At 33.1% G+C, this 23165-nt stretch overlaps 1 protein-coding gene across 1 annotated transcript in view; it reads left to right on the top strand.

The window, feature by feature from the left end:
• The first annotated feature begins 6709 nt into the window (after positions 1–6709).
• Positions 6710–23165, top strand: part of LOC129757452 (uncharacterized) — a 171115-nt gene continuing 154659 nt past the window's right edge. The window contains exon 1 of the mRNA XM_055754687.1: positions 6710–7365. The gene's annotated coding sequence lies outside the window, so the exon portion shown is untranslated. The remainder of the gene's footprint in view (positions 7366–23165) is intronic.

Here is a 23165-nt window from a genome sequence, read left to right as displayed (position 1 = left end):
TTAAAGTACATTGCTAATATTTGCACAAAATAAAACAAATGTATTTTAAGAGGTATGAAAAAAGGATTCGAATGCAACTCGAATTTTTAAATTTGGTCCATCCCACCCTGAGATGATCGGGTTTAAATTTAAAATTCAGTTTTTTAAAAATGTACCAACTTAAAACTAAATTTAATTCATATAAACTCAATATTAACATTTTGTCAAAAACATACAAGAAAGGTATATTAAAATGAATGTTTGTCTGTCTGTCTGTCTGTTCCCTATAGACTCGAAAACTACTGAACCGATCAATTTGAAATTTGGTTTGTAAAAATTTTTGGGATTGTAGATGTTTCTAAAATACTTTCAAACTGCTCCGACTTAAATAAACGGGGGCTCCCATACAAAATAATAAATATATGACATAATTCCAACCAGGCCCGTGCGAAGAACTCGCCCATGGGGGGGGGTTTCAAAATTTCAATTTAGCTAGAAATAAAAACAATACCAAAAATGCATATAAATATAGAAATTGATTCCTAAAACCGTTTGCTTCTCATGACCATTATACAAATAAAAAAAAAAAACGATAAATTGTACTGATACGATTCAAAATAAATCAGAATCAAAGTTTCAATGCTATTCATAAATGAATTATTTAAAATGACATTCCTTATTCTGAACTAGAAATTTAAGCAAAATAAATTTCAAGCAGTCTTGTTTAATAATTTCAAATCAATATTTCTTAAGCACCAGAAAACGATATCAAATAAAAACTTCGAATTAAACCAAGATTTAAAGCTTCGAACATCAGGATAAAGAAAAAGAATATTTGAAATAGAGTACCAGATTAAAAAAAAAAGTAGTTCCGAATTCAAAATTAAATTTGAAGAACCGGACGAAAATTAACCATGATCAAAAATTGTACAGTACAATCCGCGGAAATATCCCGAAAAATATTTTATCACGAGTTGAAATGGGAATTTTCTATTAGGAAGAAAATATCTCTCAGAACTCATTTTAAAACATAGTTTATGTTTGAAATAAATTTGACATAAAAAAAGAATTTATGTTATTCTATTTCAAGAGTTCAACTGTTCAAAGTCTGAGATAAAATCATTTTTTTCAATTCAATTCATCCGGTTATCAAATAAAAGGCTAAAAAAGTTAATGTTTTAAGTTCACAATAATAAGTTTTCAATAATTACTTTACCAGTTTAATGAATTATATTGACAAAGTACAGGTTTTGAAATTTGATTTCTTGAATGATCAATAAGAAACTGATAAAAATATGGAAATATATGTTTTGTTGTTAATATTGAAACACAAATCAAATACAAATTTAGTTGATATTGCGCAATTATCATCAAAGTTGATGATTTTAATCAATATTGGAGCTTTTAAAAGATTAATTGGAAATCATAATTATACTTTAAAGAAAATCTATAATAATAAAAGTTTTATATTTGAAGTTTAATTTTCAAACTCTGAATATTTGGTCACCAACAAAAACGAAATAGAAGAACAATGTTTTTTTTATTAAAAAATTAAATTAATAGGCTTCCAAGAAGATTATGTTTCCAAAAACAAAAATTCAAAAAATAATAAAAGACTAACTTACTAAACAAAATTCAACAAATTTTAAAATTTTAAAATAAAAAAACCTATTCTTTAAATTTAGGTTATGTTTTTTTAACTAAAACCAAATATGGACCTGCAAAAGATAGGTTTTTAACAGTTTGTATGAAAAAAAATCAAATAAAAATGTCTTACTATTTTAAAATTTATTTATAAAATTCAATTGATAATTCAGGGAAATGCATGTTTGGTGTTTATGTTTAAATGATTGATTTCCAAATCAATAATTTGAACATAATTTTTGGTTTCGAATCATTCGTTAGATTTTATCTATCACCTCTTGTATCGGTGATATGGAGTTTATTTGTTCAGAAGTGAATCGATGATATTGTTTTTTTTTTCAGATATACAATTATCTTAAAAAGTTAAACTCAACAATTTCCAAAAATTTTGACAGCTATCATTACAAGTATTTCTGATATTACAAAATAAAGAAAGTATGGAAAAGTTTTATTGCATTTTACTAATTTTTTGAAGCCTGCTTAATGATTTTATTTTTGCTTCAAGAAATATCTAAAATTTAATGTGGTTCAAATCTTTAGTTTTTATTCATCAAAACTCCCGTTTTTTACAGTATTGGGAAAAGAAAACAAAAAGAAAAAAATAGAACTGAGTAGAGCTGACCATTAAAAAGACGCCTGTTACCTATCTGTCACATGGCTATCAACATGTGTAGATGTGTTAAATAAGTACCGTCAACTGGGGCAACATGCAACAATTTTCAACTTCAATGGCTTCTAAAATCTTTATGCTTACATATTATCATACCTCTTGTACATCAAAAGTTTGAAGGTTGAGGGGACACCAAACTGACGTAGTCAGAAAAATTGTTGCTTTTACCATTTTCTTCTAAATTTCCAAAAACAAGCGATTTTCACCCTACTATGAAAAATGGGTAAGTTGCAACAAACTCTGTAATTAATGAAAAATCGAATGAAAACGTTTAAAAATGTATAGTTTTTTATACATTTGTGATGTCATAACGCATAATGCACCATTTGCAGTAATGTTTGGTGTTGTTCAAATTAAATTTTCCATTTTTTTCTGTCAAAATTTTTTTTAAGGAAAAAGTGTTAATCTGCTGCATACATTTAGGGGTAAAAAAATTCTACAAAATATTCTTTTGGCTTAAATCATGAAAATAATTTTTAGGATGGATGAAATTTTAATGTTAACAAACGCATAATGCAAAACAATCACATCCCAGCATATGGAAACGCGATTTATGGGATTTAGTTCTGATTAGCATTTTGTTGCATTTCGCCCCAGAAAGCTAACTGAATTATAAAAATATTTGTTTAAAAAAATTTAGTGATTATTCGAAAAACATTTATACACCAACAGTGTTGGTATAGGATAATGAAAGCAATATATAGTTTGTAGGTGATATCATTAAGCCAATCCGTCATACTAGGCCATGTTTTTTACGACACTGAAAAATGTAAAAATTTGTACATTTATTGCTCGATTTTTTTAATTTTTTATGGCAATCAAAACCTGAAAAAAACTCGTTCACGATGTTAAAATCGATGTCATCATCAATTTGTAATCATTGAATGATAACTTTATTACAGTATATGGAAATAAAAATTGAATGAGTGTTGTGGTATACAAATGTTGCATCTAACCCTGCTTTTGCATGTTGCCCCGTTTGACGGTATTTGATGAATGAATTTGGAAATTAAAATTGTTGATTTCAAATTCTGAGTTTGTGTACACTTTAAAATCCCACTCTAAAGACGAAGTGGGGTTTCTAAGTGTCGATATTTGAGTTTCAATACAAAAGGTTTTGAAATTTAAATCAAAATTATTATCAATTCGTGAACGTCATGTCGTGTCGTATGATGAAATTTCTTAGTTCTATAGTGACGTAGGACTAAATTCCTCCGGAGGTGAGCCAACTTTTTGACATTTTTGCTAACACTTATTTTTAAACACATTTTGAGATCAAGTAATTTCCGTTACTCCGATAAGTTCATTTCTAGAACTGAAAATTTATTCGTAGGAAAAATCTTCATGGGGGAGTTCCCCCCATTCGCATGGCCTTGATTTCAAAAATTTTCGGAAACTAAATACTTCGCTAATTATCGTGAAATTTTGTCTAAAGCCGTTTTTAACAGCGGGAATGGTTTCTTTAATACTTTCAAACCCCTCCGATTCCTAAAAAAAGGGGAAGGAGGTTCCCATACAAAATTTCAATAATTTTCAAAATTTTTGTTAAACATTGATGAACGTTAGCGTTTTGACATGATATTTTCAATAAATTTTCATCAAAACTAATTTTACACCATGATATTATGAATTGAATTGTTGAATATGTTTTGACATATTCATATGATTTGTTATATGAAACGCTCTTTCAATTTTCGAAAGCGGGAGGGCGTCCCATGTAAAATCCATATAAAATGTGACGGAACTCAAACAATTTTTAAGCTATTGTCATCAAATACGGTACACATCTATGTTGTAATGTGATAAGATGGTTTAAAATATTATAAGCGTTTCCGTTTTTGAAAGGAGCCTTCTAAATAAAATGAACATAAATATGACAAAGCTCGAATAATTTTCAAGATACCATTGCACATTGAAGGTTTCGCATATAATTAGATAACTGATTGAATCTTAAAAAAAGTTTTGATTTGGCTCTCTTGTAAAAATGCCGTGAGTTATTGAAATATCCAAAATGTTGTAAGAGATTTGCGTCAAAATTGCTTCTAAACTGATTTTGACATAATGACATGATTAATCACATTGATAGACAAGTCATGATATAATATGACAATTTATTGTAAGATGTAAGATCACTTATTGTTTTCAGAAAAAATGGAAGGGGGGCTCCCGCACGAACTCGGATAATATATGATAGAAATGAAACAAATTTCATGTGAATTTGATAAAATTCGTAACACATACAAGTTTTGGGGCTGTTCACTAATTACGTAAGCACGATTTTTAAAATTTTCTACCCTCCCTCCCCCATCTGATAAGACAAAGTAAGATTTTTCCAAACCCCCCCTCCCCCCTAGTAAGTTCTTACGTTTTTTATTCTTTGAGAAATTGACACGTTTTATCAATAGTTTGAAAATATTAAAAATGTGACATACATGCTTCAAAGCAAAGCACTTTTTAAGTAAAATTTCAAAACTGTATTTGAAAAGCACAATCTATACAAAACAACAGATGAAATGTTATAATCGAATGAAGAAAACATTATTCCAGACATGTTTGGGGTAACAATAATTTTCAATAACTTTCCACAATCGAATAAACAATATAAAATCTATATTCCGATTTCAAAAAGAAAGATCAGATTAGCCATAAAACATTGTTATGTTTTTTACCTGAAAATCATAAAAATCTTTGGAAAAAATATCATTCTATACTACTAGAATTGGGGTAAAAAATTTTAACGACAATCACGTTGTCAACTAACCTAAAAGCTCAGACTCATTCAGCGGTAAGCGATAAAGTTTCAGGATTTCTTTGGTAAAATTAGAGTTGGTAGTGTTTATTACTGAAAAAACTGTCTTGAAATTCATTATTTAAAGCGCAGTATTTTGATTTTTGAAGATTTTTTTTGGATGAAGTCATTTTCGAAATATGATAGATTGAGATTGTGGTGTAACAACGCGCCATTTTCCTTGTTGTTTCTATGAATTTCTAAATTAAAAGGATTGTTATGATGGAAAGCGAAAAGCGACGATCTTTCTTAATAATGTGAATTACTGTTTTTGATGGCATGTTGATTTGAATTGGTTCTCCATAAATTTTATAGAACCTGCAATATTTTTATTATTTCAAAGACATTATAAGAAAAATAACATAACATCAAAATTAACCGACAAATAGGTAGTGAGTAAAATGGTTTCGTAAGGCTGTGGCTGTGATAAATTTTTAATGTAATATTTCTTACGTAAGATTTTTGGAAACCCCCTTACCCCCCCCTAGTAAGACATCGTAAGCAAATGTGAAAACTCTTCATTTGTCATAAGAAAACTTTAGTGATCGGAAAAAAACGTATTTCAAGTTATGAATATGTATAAAACATTGAAATATAGGTGGCTCAAAATACCTCTCAAAATGTGACCCACGATTACCCACTAGATAAGATATGCAAATTGGTTACGTTTGTGTGACTTACTGATGTTTCATCAAAAATTCCTTTCCCACGTGAAAGACCATGACTAACATCATAAGCGTATGAGCATAATTGTGTTATGAACTTTTGGTTCCCCGTCAATGCAACTAGTGGGTGCTTGTTTAATTATGTAAGAACATTTTTCTAGGCTAGTTAAATGAAAGAAGCATATGATATGTACATAAGTCAACAACATATAGAAAAACATGCTTACGAAAAGCAACGACGATGACAGTTGGATTGAGATTTTTAACTCAACACACATCTGAGATATTCAGAGTGGCGCATGTTTCCCCATGGGCCACGTTACCCCATTCTTCCCTAATTAATTTTTGTTCTTTCGGTTTAAATTAATCATTTTTATTCGGTCGTTACGAGAAACTGCTAAACAACTATACCCTCATTACGCGGTTTATGACTTTAGTGCCGATAAATTAAACGTATAATTAGCGTCCTTTACAAGTTCATAACGTTCACCCCGCCAAACAAGCTACCAAATTGAGTCACAGCATCTGTTCCAAATTCCTTCCATTTGAGCATTTCCCATTTCTCGTCCAAGCTAATTAGTTTTCACAGGACATTCAGACGAGACGACAGAATTTCTTAACTCTCATTCTCTTCTGCAGCAGCAATAAGTCGGATGTTAACAATAATCGCATTAGCTACAAAATGAAATTTTCAACGCCTGTCGCCTGAATTTAGTACAGCACATGCAACAGTTCCCTCCGATTAAATAAAAAAAAACCTTCGAACCTGAGGAGCGGAATTCCAGACTCCAGTCTTTTCCTGATGCTACTTAGAACTCCTCTCGGAACGCATTCCAAAGAAAACGAGGTTTGGACGCGAGAAAATCTCCCGCTCCCCGAAATCCCGCTTCCGGCGCCAAGAACAAAACTGGAGGCTCCAAGACAACGTTTCGCCATCCGGAGGATTCAGTCTGCGTGCAACCGTCGGCTGGACCAGTCGGATAAAACCAGAAGGAATAAAAACGGAAACGGAAACGGTGCGGTGTGTGACAACTAGCAAGCAACCCAGGATAACTACCCATAACTAGGAAGTGTGATTTGGGGGCGTTTGTGCGTGGGCGGTCGGAATTGGGTCATTCGGGTGGAATTCTTATGATTTTGAGTGCTAGTGGCTCCAGAGAGTGGGTTGGAAACTGAGAAGAAGTCGGATTAAGCGGAAAGGTGATAAGCAACTAATTTGGTTCCTTTGATTAAAGCAAAATATTGTGAATAGTGCAAGTGCTTGAATGTACACACGATTGTTGAAGATTTCCGGGAAACGTGAGCGATTTTGTGCAGTTACACCCAATTAGTAACGATTTTTTACGGAAAGTAATTGCAATAAAATTCACGGAACGATTTGAAAGAGTTCGGATGAATGAGTCCGGTGTGGAAGCTGTTCTGGAAATTTAACCATTATCTGAAAAACCTCTTGGATTAAGTGATTTTTGTGAAGCGGAAACAACACCTGGAGTGGGGTTTTTGGATTTGTGAGCCCAAACTGAGTTCTGAAATTTTCCTTGGATCCGCCTACAAAGTTCCACGGAAAATTTTAACTGCTCCGAGAAACACAGAAAAGATTTACCAGTTTCTTGAGAAGGGTACGTCTATAAACATTTTAATTAATTCTGTGATTTACAGTTTTTTTTTATATACAAACTTAAAAAAATTGTGTTGGTGAAAAAAACGTTCTATTTCTGTGCCTAAGCCGCGTGTTACATTAATTATCTAAAAAGAAAGACAAAAATTGTAGATAAAAAAAGATCAATAAAGAAGGAACCCGTTTCGCCATTAATACATTTTTTATCATTAGGCTTCATTTTTCAAGAGGGGAACCCTGTTTCAGTGAAAACCTTACGGGCATCGGAATGTTCTCAAAGATGAGCCTTTTTCAAGGGGATTTCACCATGTTTTGATAAATTGTAAAAAGGTTCTACGACATAAGTTGAATCAAATCAAGAATAAAGTTTACAAAAAACATAGTTTTTAAAACCTTAATTAAACTTATCGAGAACGTTTAATTAATATGTTCATACCTTAAAATGAAAATTTAAGCCAATTTTCAATAACGCTCAAAAAATGTTATTTCGCTAGAAGCTGTATTGAAATAACAAATATAAACAAAATTATTCCTGAGAGATATTTGCATTTCAATTAAATTGTTGTTGCTGTTGTTTATATATATAGTTGAATCGTTTTGCTAGTTCCAAATAACGAAGGTTGAAGCTTCGAATTGACATCGAATCAAATATGATTTAAGAATATTTGATTTCATGTCAGAACGAGATCAAAAACTGGCGTGGCTGCTGCAAATCATGAAAAAAAAAGATAGCGGTTCAGATACATTCACTGATTGATGTGGCAGAATATAGAGATAATGTTTGCTCTAGATCGAAGCCAAATATTTGCAACGTAGGTTGCTGAATACTATTACCATTAATGATATCCATTAATTTTTATTTATTTCTAAAAATAATAATAAATTGGGAATGTTACTTTGCTAAAAAAAAAGTGTGAATAATTGACCTTATTAAAAATAAATTCAGAATAATTAAATGCAAATTAGAAAAAATCCCCTGAGATTAATTAATTGAAAAAAAAAATATGTGGGTTACCATACCAGCGACTGAAAATTTAGGATGAAGTAGGTCGTGGAATGAGCTTTTCGACACTGAATTCAGTTCTGAAATGCAGCACTTTTCGAAACTGTTCACAGTGCCGAATAGTTCACTTTTCAAAACTATATTGCATAAAATATAAGCAGAGTATTCGTAAAAAAAAGCAACACTTTAATTTGTGAATAACTTTTGAACAGATGAATGAAAAATGATGAAGTTTTCAGTGAAACTACCTAGTAATGTAATGTATAGATGCGAAAAATTTTGTGGCGATCTGTTAAGTGGCATTTCAGCTTGCCTCTTATTAAAAAGTTTATTGACCAAAATGTTCTGTATCGGCCTCATGAAAAAATCTGTATTTATTTGTATTTGTACAAAAATCCACCTAGAATTTCTGTTTCTGTTTTCCGTGTTAATTTTTGCCTAATATGCAAGTTGGAAATATGTTAAATGGTTTTAAAGTATTCATAATTCAAACATTGACAAATTATTCCATTAATTGAACTTAATCTAGAGAGGTAAAATGTTAGTTGTAATTATGTTAAATATGAAAATTAGTACTAAAGGCTTATTCACTGAAACCAGATGAAAAATTGCAATTTTGTTTGCCGCAAAAAATCATTTATCTCTCATATCATGAATATGTGATTTTTCTTCAAATATATCTGTGAAAAATTTATCAAATTTAGGAAAAATAATGGTCATTGTTGGTTGAGGTCGAAGGAAAACCATTTCAATTAGGTTTAAGGGATCGAGCTGGTAACCTTGCAGCCTCAAGTTAAAATAATAGTTTTTTTTTTGACGAAAATCATTCGTTTTGGAGGTTTTGATTTTAAGTTGCGAATATCAGATGAAAATATAATCTTTCTGTCAAAATTCAACAATCCGACTGTATACTTAGCAACTTTTAGAGAACTATTGCAATACCAATTTTTGAAATCAATATAAGTCACTCAAACTTATTTCGTGGTAAATTTTTTTAAACTTTTTTAATAGCTTGATCATGATTTAAATGAAATTTTAACCTTATTACCTGAAATTAAAATAAAGAATTCAAAACCAGAAGCTCTCTCGATTAATCTATATATATAAAAAGCAATTATCTGTATGTTTGTTTGTTTGTTTGTTTGTTTGTCCTCTATAGACTCAGCCGTCTTAAGAGCTAGAGATCTGAAATTTGGCATGGATGCTCATTAGGACCAGGAAAGATGAAAATTTTTTTAGATTTTTGGACGACCCCTTCTGAAGGGGGTCGTCCATACAAGACAAATATTGTTTTCACGTTATTGACGTTATTTTCCGTCGGATTGTGATGAAAATTTGCACATGAGTGTTTTAAGAGACGAGCAATCGATTACAGTTATCAAATTTAGGGTCAGGGGTCGGCCATATTCACTGATTAATGTTTTTGCGATATTGGTGTTATTATATACCGGATTGTGATGAAAATTTGCACATGAGTGTTTCGAAAGACGAGCAATCGATTTCAAGTTTCGAATTGCGGATCAGAAGTCGGCTGAAGGAGTCGTCCATACCCAACTTTAATGTTTTTGCGATTTTGACGTTATTCTACATTGGATTGAGATGAAAATTTCCGCATAGGAGTTTTGAGGGACGCTCTTTTGCTTTCAGGTTTCAAATCTTGACTCAGGGGTCGGCAAAAGGGGTTATTATCTGTTCACTGTTTTTACGATATTCTCTTGATTGAGCATATGTAGAAATGTAATGAAAATTGACACATGGGAGTTTAACAGAAAAGATAATTGATTTCAGGTGTCAAGTTTTGAATCGTGGTAAAAAAAGGCCGTCCATGTTAGTTGCTCACTGTTTTCGCGATATTGTCGTGATCATGCATCGGATTGAGATGAAAATGTTCAGATGAGGGTGATAAACTATGAGCAATTGACTCGGCGAAAGGGGCGTCTATATTCACTGTTCACTGTTTTCAAGTTCCTGACGTTATTTTACATATAATTTGACAAGAAAAAATGGCACAAGGGAGTTTTGAGGAACGTAAAATTGGTTTCAATTATCGAATTTCGGGCCATGGGACAGAAAAAAGAGGGTTTCATCGAATGTTCAGTGTTTTGTGCAATAATTTTGTTGGAAGCAGTTAATTGATACCAATTTAAGTGTGAGGGTCAAGCAAAAGAGTCGTGCACATAAACAAATAGTACATGTTTCTGCCAGAATGTCTAGATTTTGCAATCGATCGAGAAGAAAACACTCTCACATAAATTTTAATAAAAAGCTAATCAACTGTTTAATTTGAATTTCAAGTAATAGTAATAGTAGCGACTTTAAACACTGTTGAATTTTTTCCCCAAAATTGTCGAAAGAATGTTTCGAATTCATTTTCTAAACTCATTTTGACGTACCAATGATTTAAAGCGAAACGAAGTTCGTACGGGATCAGCTAGTATTCTATATAATAAGAAATCATGATTTCGAATAAGAATGCTGATTTTTAGAGCTGATCATTTTCAAATTTTGATTTTAAATAACTTTAAATGGACCGGATAACTGTAGATTGAGCCAAAACTATCAATCCATACTTAACCAACATATGCGGAATTCAATCGAAAAACTTCAACATTGAACATTTTATATCTCCACAACCCTAGGACCAAATTTATAAAGCTTGTCACTTTTGAGCAGCATTTTGTTGAGCATTCATTTACTCTAACACTTTTAAGCTATTTTTGTAATTGTGAATAAATATCTAGAATAGTTTTCCTCTTACATAAATTAAGGGGGCCGCGTACTCTAAGGGCAGTTTTCCCGCATTTTCCGGGCTGAGAACATCATAATCTTACTATTGAAATTCAAAATTTTCAACCCAAAATCTGGAAAAAAATGTAAACCGAACTCCAAAAAAAAAATTAAGAAAAATATGAAGAAAAATACCTCAAATTTTCATTTTTTTAAACGAAACATGTCAGTCAGGATCTCCTCATTTTCATTCCATACAAACATCTTGCACAATTATGATGTTTATTTTAACGTTCACTTTCCAAGTAATGGTTACTGCTCTAAAATAGTAGCTTATTTCGTCAAAACTGGCTCACAGGGCTAAGAGAGAATATAGAAGATTTATGATAAACATCTCAGGGCAGTATTCGGGTTAATACCGGGTATTACTCAAATTTGTCAATTTTCAATCAATTTATTGAAATAACCGTTGGTTGATAAATTCTAATTTCCTCCCTATTTTTGAAAACAATATGCATAAAAAAAACAGTAGTGGCGTAAATTGCACCAATCGACAGTACTGAGTTTCTTTAATGAATTTCCATTCCAATTGTAACATTGTTACAAAATGATTGAAAGATTTGAGGTTTGTTGTTATTCATAGCGGCAAACATTAAATCTTTCTCTACGATTGATTGGCAAATTGCCTCCTTTCGTTATTCTAGTCGAGGCATGGTTGCTCAATATACAAGTAGCAATTTCGGTTCCGTTTTAACTTAAATTTACGCCCCTAGTGATGGGATTTGGTACCACAATTTGGTAACCGATCGCCGTGCAATCCCCCATTTCACCGGGTTAACAGAAATTATGGCCAGCTCCAATGATGATAGATCGGATCAGACATTGATTGTATGAGTGGGATTCGATTTGGAATTAGAATTTCCGGGGGTCAACGTCCCCTGTTTGCCAATAAGAATTCTTTCTCGATTCGTTCGGCAAACAGTCAACACGTTAGCCAAGTGAAAACTAGCCAAAGTCATTTGCGAAGATTTGAATCCCGATATGCGCCAATTAGTAAACATTCGAGAATTCTAGTTTCAGATAAAGTTTCAAGAAAATTTAGGAAAAGTGATTAGCAACAAGTCAATATTGTTCGGTTCAAGTGAACTGCTACTACACGCCACTGGCAGGAACCGAATCCGTGTATCCCGTTTAAAAACCTGAGGACGATATTTTACGAATCAAACGATAACTTACCAGGTACCAGGATCGAACCCAGACCCTCTGGCAGGGTAGAGATTAAAAGCGTCGTCCGATAAGGTAAACTTTAGTCTTAAACTAGTTAGAAAATCATCTTGATTGACACATCGTTAATATCGGATTTGTATTTCGCTATTTCGTCCTGATGTTTTTCCTTGAAGGAATATCCTTCTAGTGAAGGTGCTACTGGTGGGTGCAGGGAGTGGCAGTCAGTCAGAGTGCCGCTTTCCAGGGATTGGTCCCGTCACCCTAGGGTCAGTGACCAACCTCCCGCGCATTCACGGGCCCAGGTGGAAACGTCTGTCCACTTAAGATCACCGGAGGTCGTCGATTGCCTCGTGGTCTTCAGGAGCCCGAATTCCGTGGTGCAACCGTTGGCGGAGCCAACCTTACATCGCAGTTAGCCAAGACACACATCGATCGTCAGAGGGAACTGACAGCATCCAGTCAAGCAGTCGGCCGGAGATATTTTGCGGAACAATTAAGCCCAAGTAACAATTTTAGCTTTATTATGGTCAGCAAAATGTCGTTTGGACCATAGCATTAATCTTCATAAAAAGCTAAAGTACATTCTATAACATCACCTGGACTCTAATAAAGCCAAAATTAGGCTATTTGGCCCTATCCTAGGAACGTCATCATGACCAATCATTGTTAGTCATCAATATTGGTCACCAAAGCTTTTAAAAAGCTATTATAAAACATTTGAAATTTTTGTTTTTTTCGGTTCTGTCAGTTCTCGGAGTTTTTTTTTATTTTTTCCAGCAACCGTAATGGTTGATGAATGATGATTGCATTATTCAGATATGAATCTGGTAAAATTAATAGCTAAAAAACCAATGTTTTACCCATATAATGAGCGTCTTTTCTACTGCCAGTCAAGATTTTAGGTAAAATGTATATGAAATAGTATCTTAAAATAAATGCGCCTCGTCAAATCTGATGGTCAATCATGATGGGATTGATGGAAAAAAGGCCTGAAAAATTTTTTTCCAATGCTGGCATTGTGAATCCATCAACATGGCGTCATTTTGTACCCTTCGATTTTGCAATCAACATGGCGTGAGTCAATTCATAGTTTTATTATGGTTTAATGATGACCCCAAAAAATGCTACGATTTGACGTTTCTCTCGCAAGCAAACCAATTACATGCTAAGGTTGAGTTCCTCATTTCGAGTTGTTAATCATTAGTACAGTAAATGAGGACAGACTTTTTGAATGAAAAGGGATTGGTTTTCAATGACCCGTGGAATAAATCATGAGTTGAAGTTAAATTTCGTTGTCTGACGCCATCTTGAAATCCAAGATGGCGGCTTCCGCTGAATTTTAAAATGGTGTAAATGACTTGAAATCGCATGAAACCCCAACAAAATGGGTATCGGGTGAAAGTGCTAAACGAGTAGAAGTCTAATTTCGCTATCCGACGCCATCTTGAAATCCAAGATGGCGGCATCCGCTCAACTTTTGCTGTCAAAAAGTCGCATTAAACCACCGCTATACGAGTATTGAATGAAAAGGCTAAGCTAGAAGATGTCGATTTTTTTTCTTTCCGACGCCATCTTGGAATCCAAGATGGCAGCTTCCACTGAATTTAAAATGCTGTTAATCAATGAAAATCGCTTGAACACAACTTTTTTTCACGTAATACTACATTAAAACTACTATTTTAAAACAATTTAGACAATTTTAAATCACTTTTATTATTTTTTCATTATGTTTCTAATGCATTTAGAACTTTTCTTGTTTTGTTTATAGTTTTTGATTTTTTTGCCATTTATGTAATTTTTTTATTCCTATCATGCTATTATGTCTAAATTGTATTGGTCTTATTCTAGCGAAAACTATAAGGTTATGTTGTTTCTGTTAACCGTCTGATTTTGGCACATGTGCCAAATTCGATGTTTCCAAAATCGAATGTTGCCAAAAACGAACGGGGTCTTTATTGTGGTGGTTTTTGTGGGATTTTCAGTCACTTACAGATTTTCAGAGAAACGCGAAAAGAGATATTTGACTTCTATCATTTAGCCTTAGCACCCAATGCAATATATTTGGGAGTTTCATGCTATTTTCATTCATTTACAGTATTTTTAAGTTCAGCTGAAGCCACCTTCCTGGATTTCAAGATAGCGTCAGAATGCAAAAATAAACTTTTAATAGCTTATCCCAATTGACAAATATCCATATTTTGGAGGTTTCATTCAATGATTTAGAGCATTTTTTAAGTTTATAGAAAGCTGCCATCTTGGATTTCAAGATGGCGTAAGATAGCAATATTCGACTTCTACTCGTAAACCCCTTCACCCACTACCAATTTGGGTTTCATGTCATTTTAAGTCATTCACTACATTTTAAAGTTTAGCGGAAGCCGCCATCTTGGATTTCAAGATGGCGTAACATAGCGTAATTCAACTTCTACCGGTTGATTTCTTTTAACTTATACCCCTATAATATAGGTTTTATGCGATTTTCAGTCATTTACAGTATTTTTAAGTTGAGTGGTAGCCGCCATCTTGGATTTAAGATGGCGACGGGCAACGAAATTTGACTTCTACTCGATTATTACTTTCACCTTATAACCATATTGTGAAGGTTTCACGATATTTTCAGTAATTTACAGCTTTGAAAATAAAAGAGGAAGCCGCCATCTTAAATTAATGATGGCGTCAAGCTTTTTTTCCTACTATTTGGGCCCTTTCACTCAATACTCATATTGTAAAGATATTCATACCACTTTCGGTGATTTCAAGTTTTCAAAGATGTATTTTTTAAATTTAAACTCAAAACCAACACGCATAACTTACCAAAAATGTGTAAAAATGGGAGTTCCAATTCAAATATGTGCTATCTAATCTGAGCGTGTCCTGTTTTGACATTTTGATCGAGAACTGTCACTAAGTTTTATGGCGGTTTAATAATCAGGCACTGAGTGCTATTATAGAACATGCAAAAGAAAGCTTGAAGCAAACTTCTAAGTTTGTGTTTTATTATAGTTTTAAAAAAGCATTCATAAGTCTTTCAAAATAACTAAAACAGTATGTTTAATAAAAGTTTTATTAGCGTTTTCAAAACCATCTGCAAACATATGGTCGAAAAAAAATATAAGCATTCTGCATGACCATAATAAAACCGTCATAAAACGAGCTGCACAAAAAAATGCCATAATTAAACCATAATAAAACTTCCTAATGCTAGTTGGCATAATCTGTGTTACTTGGGAGGTCAGATCTATCTTTGTTGAAGTTATAAATAGCTACTGTCGATAACGCAGCACCACGCATTGGATTATTTTGGTAAATTTGGCTAATTTTAAATAGAACACCCGGTGCGCCGGTAAAGCAGACTAAAATTAATAGGTGGGATCCCAAAGAACATGTTCAGTTTGTAGGCCTAGGAACAGGAAATAAATATTGTCAACTCAGGTTGTTGGCTGTTTGTTGCTCTAAGAGAGAAAGAATTTTTATTGCTTGTGTAGAACCGCGTTTTTGTTTGTATCCCCGTTGGAACATTATTTCGGTTAACTCGGGCGTAAATGGGACTTGCATAGCGATTGGTCGGGTTGACTATTTTTGAAGGACTCGCCTTGAGGAGTCTAGCCGGGCATCAACGGAAATTGCTGCTTCACATACGAGTACGATTGTTTCGTGCTCGTTTGGCGCAAAGTGAAGGTAGTTAATCAATCTCTAGATCAGCAAAATTCGAGAACCTTTACACAATTTCTGTCTTAAGTTTAAAATTCGTATTTAAACATTTCCAACTGATTTAACCAACATTTATCCATCTACTGAAGTAAATATCCTGAATTCAGCATTCATATTTAAATGGCCAATCTTAAATTGTCATTAAAACGATCTCATAGTTGAGTTGCTAATATCATTGAGTGCCCAAGTAACATTTTAGGTCTTATAGCAGGCTACTAGATAAAGTTTTGGTTTTATAAGCGGCTTGAGGAGTTTAATAAAAGTATCGGTGTTACTTGGGTGATTCTCTTAACATGAATATTTCTATGTTTATTCCATCTTATATTTTTCCAGATTCAATTCATTGAGATTTTCATGTCTTGTGTTGTTTCTTCAGTTATTGAAATTCAGTTTTCTATTATAAATCTCCTAAGAGGACGAATGACCAAGTTGGTTAAAATCCTCTATAAATAAACAAAATAGAATAGAATAGAATAGAAATTCAGTTTCATGGTTTTTCTGAATTTTGAGAACTTAGAATTCCTGTTTAAGGTACTAAACTCTTTTGGATTTCTTATCTGATTTTTTTCAATGATAACGGATTCTGTATTTTAAACATTTAATCTCTATTCTGATTTTTTTTTCAAACGATTTTTTTTTTCACATCTACCCCTTTGGCTTTGGGGGCATCGAATGAAACTTTTGTCACATTTAGAATAATAATTTGATAACATTTTTTTAAAGATATAAAATTGAAAAACACATTTTTTGCAATTTCTTCTGTGATTGTAACTTTTAATCTTCATTTTTTATATTAAACTCATATTTCGTTTCTCAAAACATGATTTGAAATTATGATTTAGATATGAGACACTGAATTGTGGTTGTGAAAATAACCTAATTAAAAGTTTTGAATTCTTCAACTCTTATATTTGTATCTCCATAGAATTTGAATTTAATTATTTTGTTTTTTTTTTAATTTTGTGTTCTATGTTTCAAATCTTCATAATAATGACATGAAAAATATTTGAAATATCTATCCGGTCATTATTCTCAATAAGAGAATTTAATTGGTGAGGAGAATATTAAAAAAAATTGAGAATAAAATTTTGCATTTTCAAGCTCCAATCAGAGCTTTCATTTTTGAGAAATTTCTCAACTCTTCCGTAATGTTTGCACGTGATTGATTTACATTTTTTATTTGAAGATACCAGAAACATATTTCTACACAGACAACATGGCTATTTGAAGAGAAAATATCCGCTGTTTCGAAGCTGCGCTGCTGCCATCTGGGGTAGTACGATGTTGCGTGAGCAACATTCTGTGTGATCGATAAATTATAGAAGACTTTACATTGCTTCGAGTTAAGTTTTCATAAATACAAATGATTATGAAAAAAACAATCCTTTGAAAAATGGCAGATTGTTTTAATTAAATTTGAATAAATTAGCCTATCTGATAGTTCCATTTTAAAATAGTCAGTCGGTCAGAGAAAACTAACATGGAGCCGTTCAGATACCTACCACCTGGACAACGTAGGGGGGAGGAGGGGGTATGGAAATGTCCACGGACAGGGGGGTAGGGGTTTGGGTAATGTCCACGTGGACATACTTACATTCAAAATATTTTCTAAAGGTGAATAAATATTAAGATGTTTCAATAAAAATATTAAAATTGCAAAGCATTCCAATTTAAGTATAAGCAACTAGTAGCCACTTGAAAGCAAGCTATAAATATGATAATTTAGAAATTAATAATAACTATAATTATTACAAATTAGATTTAGAAAAAAAAACAAATTTCAAATCTGTCCCCGTGGACATCCGGGGAGGGAGGTAGGGGTTTGCCAAATGTCCACGCATGACCACGGAGGGGGAGGAGGGCGTCAAAAATCTTTTTTTTTCTGTCCACGTGGTATCTGAACGGCCCCCATGTGAATCAATCTTTTCGTCCATTTTCTTAACTTTTAAATTATTTCCAATAATCTATATTTTTTATCATATCTTTATATTAAACTTTATGCGTTTCTCGTTGGTCTGTATAAAAGAACGATTTTCTCGTTGTTACTTTAAACACTGTGCATTAAACTATAACTATTGGATTTGGTTTAGTTGTTACATTTAATAAATGCGTTATATAAAAATTTAAATAGTTTCAGCCTAAGACAGTATAAAATGTAAAGTTTTAATTGAAAATTAAAAAAAAAAAGTGAGATCATGAGGTCCGATAAAAATACAAAACATGCCATTGAACGATGGCAATTGAAAAGCATTTAAGTAAATTTGAATTCTGTAGTAATCCAAAGATATAATTTTTTTTTCAATTTCAACCACCATCAAACATCCAAATACGCCTTCCAGCTTTAAAATTATTACGCCTGATTGTATGCAGCTGCAGAAGGAAACCTTATAGAAAATAGCCAAAATTTATGTTTTTTCGAATAAAAAATTCTAGCTTACCAATTGTTGGGTCTTTCCCAAATTTTAAAGGAACGTTAATTGACTATTCCTTTAAAAAACTGCAATTGAAAATGTACATTTGGCTCGAGTTTTCATTAAAAATATGTGAAATACTCAGAAAAGTTTTTGGAGTAGTAAAAAATTGACATTTTTTGTTGTCGATTTACGATGCTTCACGGCACATACACATTTTCTCCTATAGCTCACAATAATCTCTGAACCTTCTACTTCAAATTTGTATCCGTTGTACTCAACTCCAGTTCTTTAACACGTTTAAAATGTTTTGTATTCTCTGGAATAGCATTTGAAAAAAAAAAACGAATCATAGGGACCCCCCGAGATAAATTGATATGCAAATATACTGAGATTTGCGCTTCTATTTATTTGCAAAACTCAATAAAAGAAAAGCCAACACCATCTTGGCGATGGTTGATGGTTCACAAAACGAATAAAAATCTCAATTATTGCCAAAGTTTTTCAACGAGCAGCAGCAGAAAAAAAACATTCGACTTTTGCTCCTGCAAAAGAGATTTGTCTCCGTGTTTTCAATTGTATTTTGTGAATAGAGAAAAGTGTTCGTGATATCTGATGGTGTTTTTTTTTTGCTTCCGTTTTCTTTAATATTCGAACAAAGTTTAGCGATTCTGTAGCGATTTTTTATTTTGACAAATGATGGAAAACTTTGGAAATTGAGCAAGAACGTAGTTGAAGTTTGGAGATCCATCCCATTAATTTTGTCAACATGCAATCGAAGAAAAATAATGGGCTTAAAGTTTTCCATTGCTGACACTGTATTAAGGACAACAAACGGTGAACCGAAAGTTTTCCAAATCGTGGTCGATCTTGGCGATAAATGCTGCTAAAGGAAGACTGAACATTATTTTATTTTATTTTTATTTACATAGTATTCCGTCTCACGTCATAACTTGACGAACATAATTCCTAAAATTGGAGTCCATAGTAGGCACGACTTCCGCTGATAATTCGCCTCCGGATCTCACGGCTAGTGTCATTGTCTAAGGTCACCAGTGAGCCGAGATAGACAAAGTTTTCGACTATCTCCAGCTCGTCGCCGTCGATCGTGACCTTGTTATTACTGGACAAGCGGGTTCGGTCGGTCTCGGATCCGCAGGCCAGCATGTACTTCGTCTTGGACGTATTAATCATCAACCCAATCCTTCCTGCTTCGCGTTTCAGTTTGCGGTAGATCTCCTCCACCGCCGCAGATGATCTGCCCACTATATCAATGTCATCGGCAAAGCAGATAAGTTGACTGGATCTGTTGAAAATCGTGCCCCGCATTTCGCCCACCGCTCGTCGAATAACACCTTCTAGCGCCACGTTGAACATCATGCAGGATAGACCATCACCTTGTCGAAGCCCCCTGCGCGATTCGAATGAACTCGACAATTCACCCGAAATCCGCACACAGCACTGCGTTCCATCCATCGTCGCCTTGATCAGTCTGATCAGCTTCCCGGAAAAGCCGTTCTCGTCCATGATTTTCCATAGCTCGTTACGGTCGATCGTGTCGTATGCGGCTTTGAAGTCGATGAATAGATGGTGCGTAGGGACTTGGTGTTCACGGCATTTTTGGAGGATTTGCCGCAATGTGAATATCTGGTCCGTCGTAGACCGTCCCTCCATAAAGCCGGCCTGATGACTTCCCACGAATCTGTTTGCTTGTGGCGTTAGGCGGCGGAGTAGGATTCGGGACAATACTTTGTAGGCGGCATTGAGGACAGTGATCGCTCGGTAGTTCTCACAGTCCAATTTGTCGCCCTTCTTGTAGATGGGGCATATTACCCCCTCCTTCCACTCCTCCGGTAGCTGTTCTATGTCCCAGATCCGGATTATCAACCGGTGTAGGCAATCGGCCAATCTGTCCGGGCCATCCTTCCCAGCCGACTTGTTTCTATTCAGCTGGCGAATGGCTTCCTTAACTTCACTCATTGTTGGGAGTGGCTCGTCTTCGTCGTTGGCTACGCCGGCGATGTACCTTCCCCCACCGTCTTGATCTCCTGCATGTGCGCCGTTCAGGTGTTCATCGAAGTGCTGCTTCCACCTTTTCATCACCTCACGATTGTCCGTCAGGATACCCCCGTCCTTATCCCGGCACATTTCGGCTTGCGGCATGAAGCCTTTGCGGGATGCGTTGAGTTTCTGATAGAACTTTCGTGTTTCTTGGGAACGATGCAGCTGCTCCAGCTCCTCGAGCTCCTCCTCCGATCATAGAGTTCAATCATCTATTTGTCCACAGTTTACTTGAAAATTAAGTCCAATTTGATGTGTAGGAGAAGTAGACAATGAACCATGGTGACATTTTTTACATTTTTGGCGATAAATAAGGGAAAATATTTTGAAAAATATAACCGAAATACGATTGAAAACTGTCAGAATTCAATGTGATCAAAAATAACAGCCGAATAAAGTGTTTTAGTGCTTTCATGATTTTTAATTGGTGGAAAATTGCTTGGAGAAGATCTGAGTTTTGGGTGTGTTGGGATAGTTGAAAGGTTCTATAAAAGAATAACGCAAGGCAACAATTTTACAATTTTCCGGATGCAAAAAACCTAAGAACTGATTTAGACTCATTTGGAGGCACTGAATAAAAATATTCTATTTGTTTTTTAGCAGCTCTTGTTTTCGAAATAACTTTGGAAAATAGGTATAAAATCATTTAATCAATTTGTGCAATTTTTTGCAAAACTGTAGAAGATTACAAACATTTTTAAATTAAAGTTTTAAACACATTAATGAACTTTCTCGAAGATCGCGAGTAATTTTGACTGCTAAAAAAAAGTTATAGAAGTTTTTTTTTATTGTTTTTTTCTAATTTTGAAAAAAATTTTGAATTATTAACTCGAATCGAATCTTAAATTTTTTTCAAACCATAAGTCCAATCATTTTGCAGTCTTCAATAAAGTTCTTGAATGACTTAAAATCTCTTAAACTTTATTTAGCGGTGTCATAAATCAGGGCCATAGGAAGAGCTGGCTCATGGGGGTTTGGTGACAAAAATTTTCCTATAACATTTTTTCTTAAACATGAAGGAAAAAAAGTTGAATTCTTAATTCAGGTGTGAGTTATTTTACAATATGGTTCTGTATTTAATTAAAATCCTAACATTCGAAAAAAAGTCCAAAAAATTGCCAATTTTTTTATAAAGTTTAAAAAACAAATGAAGGATTTCATTTTTATTTTTTTTCATTTAATAAGAAAACTTTTTATACTCAAGTAAACAAGCCAGTATCTAATAATCTTTTTTTTTTAACCACAACCATTACCAATATGAAAATGTATCAAATATTTACAAAAAAAACTAAGAGCTTAAGTTTGCGGCTCAAATCTGATTTTTTTTACTCTTGTAAACTCGATTAAAATTTAAGGATTTTAGTTTGTACTTTCTTTTTCAAAAATTTATCATTTCAAATAAGAATCCTGCGAAAATTAAAAAAAAAAATTAAAATCAAAATTTTTCTAAGAACAAAGTTTTTCAAATGATCTCAAATTCAAATGTGATTAAGCTTCTATTCGAAATGCTCCTCGCTCTTTTCAACACCTTAGTAACGTTCTTCCTATGGTCTATCCATCTATCATTTCAAATCTAAAATATTCACGGAAAAAAGCCACTTAAATTTTTAAAAAATGTATTTAATATTTGTGATTCCTTCTGATTTGAGTTTCCAAACTGGATCTAATTGTATTAAAAAATTATTTTTATTCCAGAATTAAAATAAGGAAACTGCGATTTCTTGCAATTTGAATCCTAAACTTCTCCCATTGATATATTATTTTGATGAAAAAAAAACTAAACTTCGAGCTGAATCTATGATTGAATTTTTAATTTAAATTTCAAATCTGAATCCTGCCATTTGAATCTGAATTCCGAATTTGAGAACGATTTTAAAATCTCATTTCCAGATTATTATTCCATTAAGTTGTGTACCAAAATGCGAAATAAGTATCAGAGCATTTAGCCAGAAATCTTTCATTTGAATTCTGAATTTTTGGCTTGTGATTCTAATTAAAAATTGCAAATGTAAAACTGTCTTCGAGTTTTCCATTCTGGATAACAATTATGAAACATTATCAACACAAGTTATCACAGGTTAACAAAGTTTTAATCAATTAATATTATTGAGTTATTCAGATGTAATATCGTACGTACTTTACAACTAGAGAGTTTTTCTTTTAAGTGTAGCACCCTCGCAGAAAAGCAGCTACAAGATATCTCCTATTTAGTCCTCAAATAATAAATTCCGATTCTGTACAAGAATTTAAAGTAAAAATTTCTAATTCATATCTTAAAAATGGTTTGGAATTAAAAACAAAATTATTTTCATATTTCGATATGGTGTGTTTCGAATATGGAAAACGCATCTAGTTGAAATATGAAATGCAAAACCTAGATTCAAGTCAGGATTTCATCTAAATGATGATCCAAACTGAAATTCGAGAACAATAAACTGGATACAGAAATCAAAAATCTGATTACACATTGACTTTAAATATTTAGAAAAAAAAATTGGAATCACAAAATCTATGAATGAATCTCATCTTAACTTTACAGAAACCTTTATAAAATAACTTTACTTATTCATGTTTTTTTTTCATGAAAATCATGAAGAGAAACACTTGAAAAACAAATTTTCAATGGAAACACATCAGAAAATTTTAAATAAAATTTTAGAT

This window comes from Uranotaenia lowii, chromosome 1 (assembly GCF_029784155.1).
Source record: "Uranotaenia lowii strain MFRU-FL chromosome 1, ASM2978415v1, whole genome shotgun sequence".
NCBI classification, from domain to species: Eukaryota; Metazoa; Arthropoda; class Insecta; order Diptera; family Culicidae; genus Uranotaenia; species Uranotaenia lowii.
The sequence above is the reverse complement of the archived record's forward strand: the minus strand, read 5'-3'. Positions and strand labels throughout refer to the sequence as shown.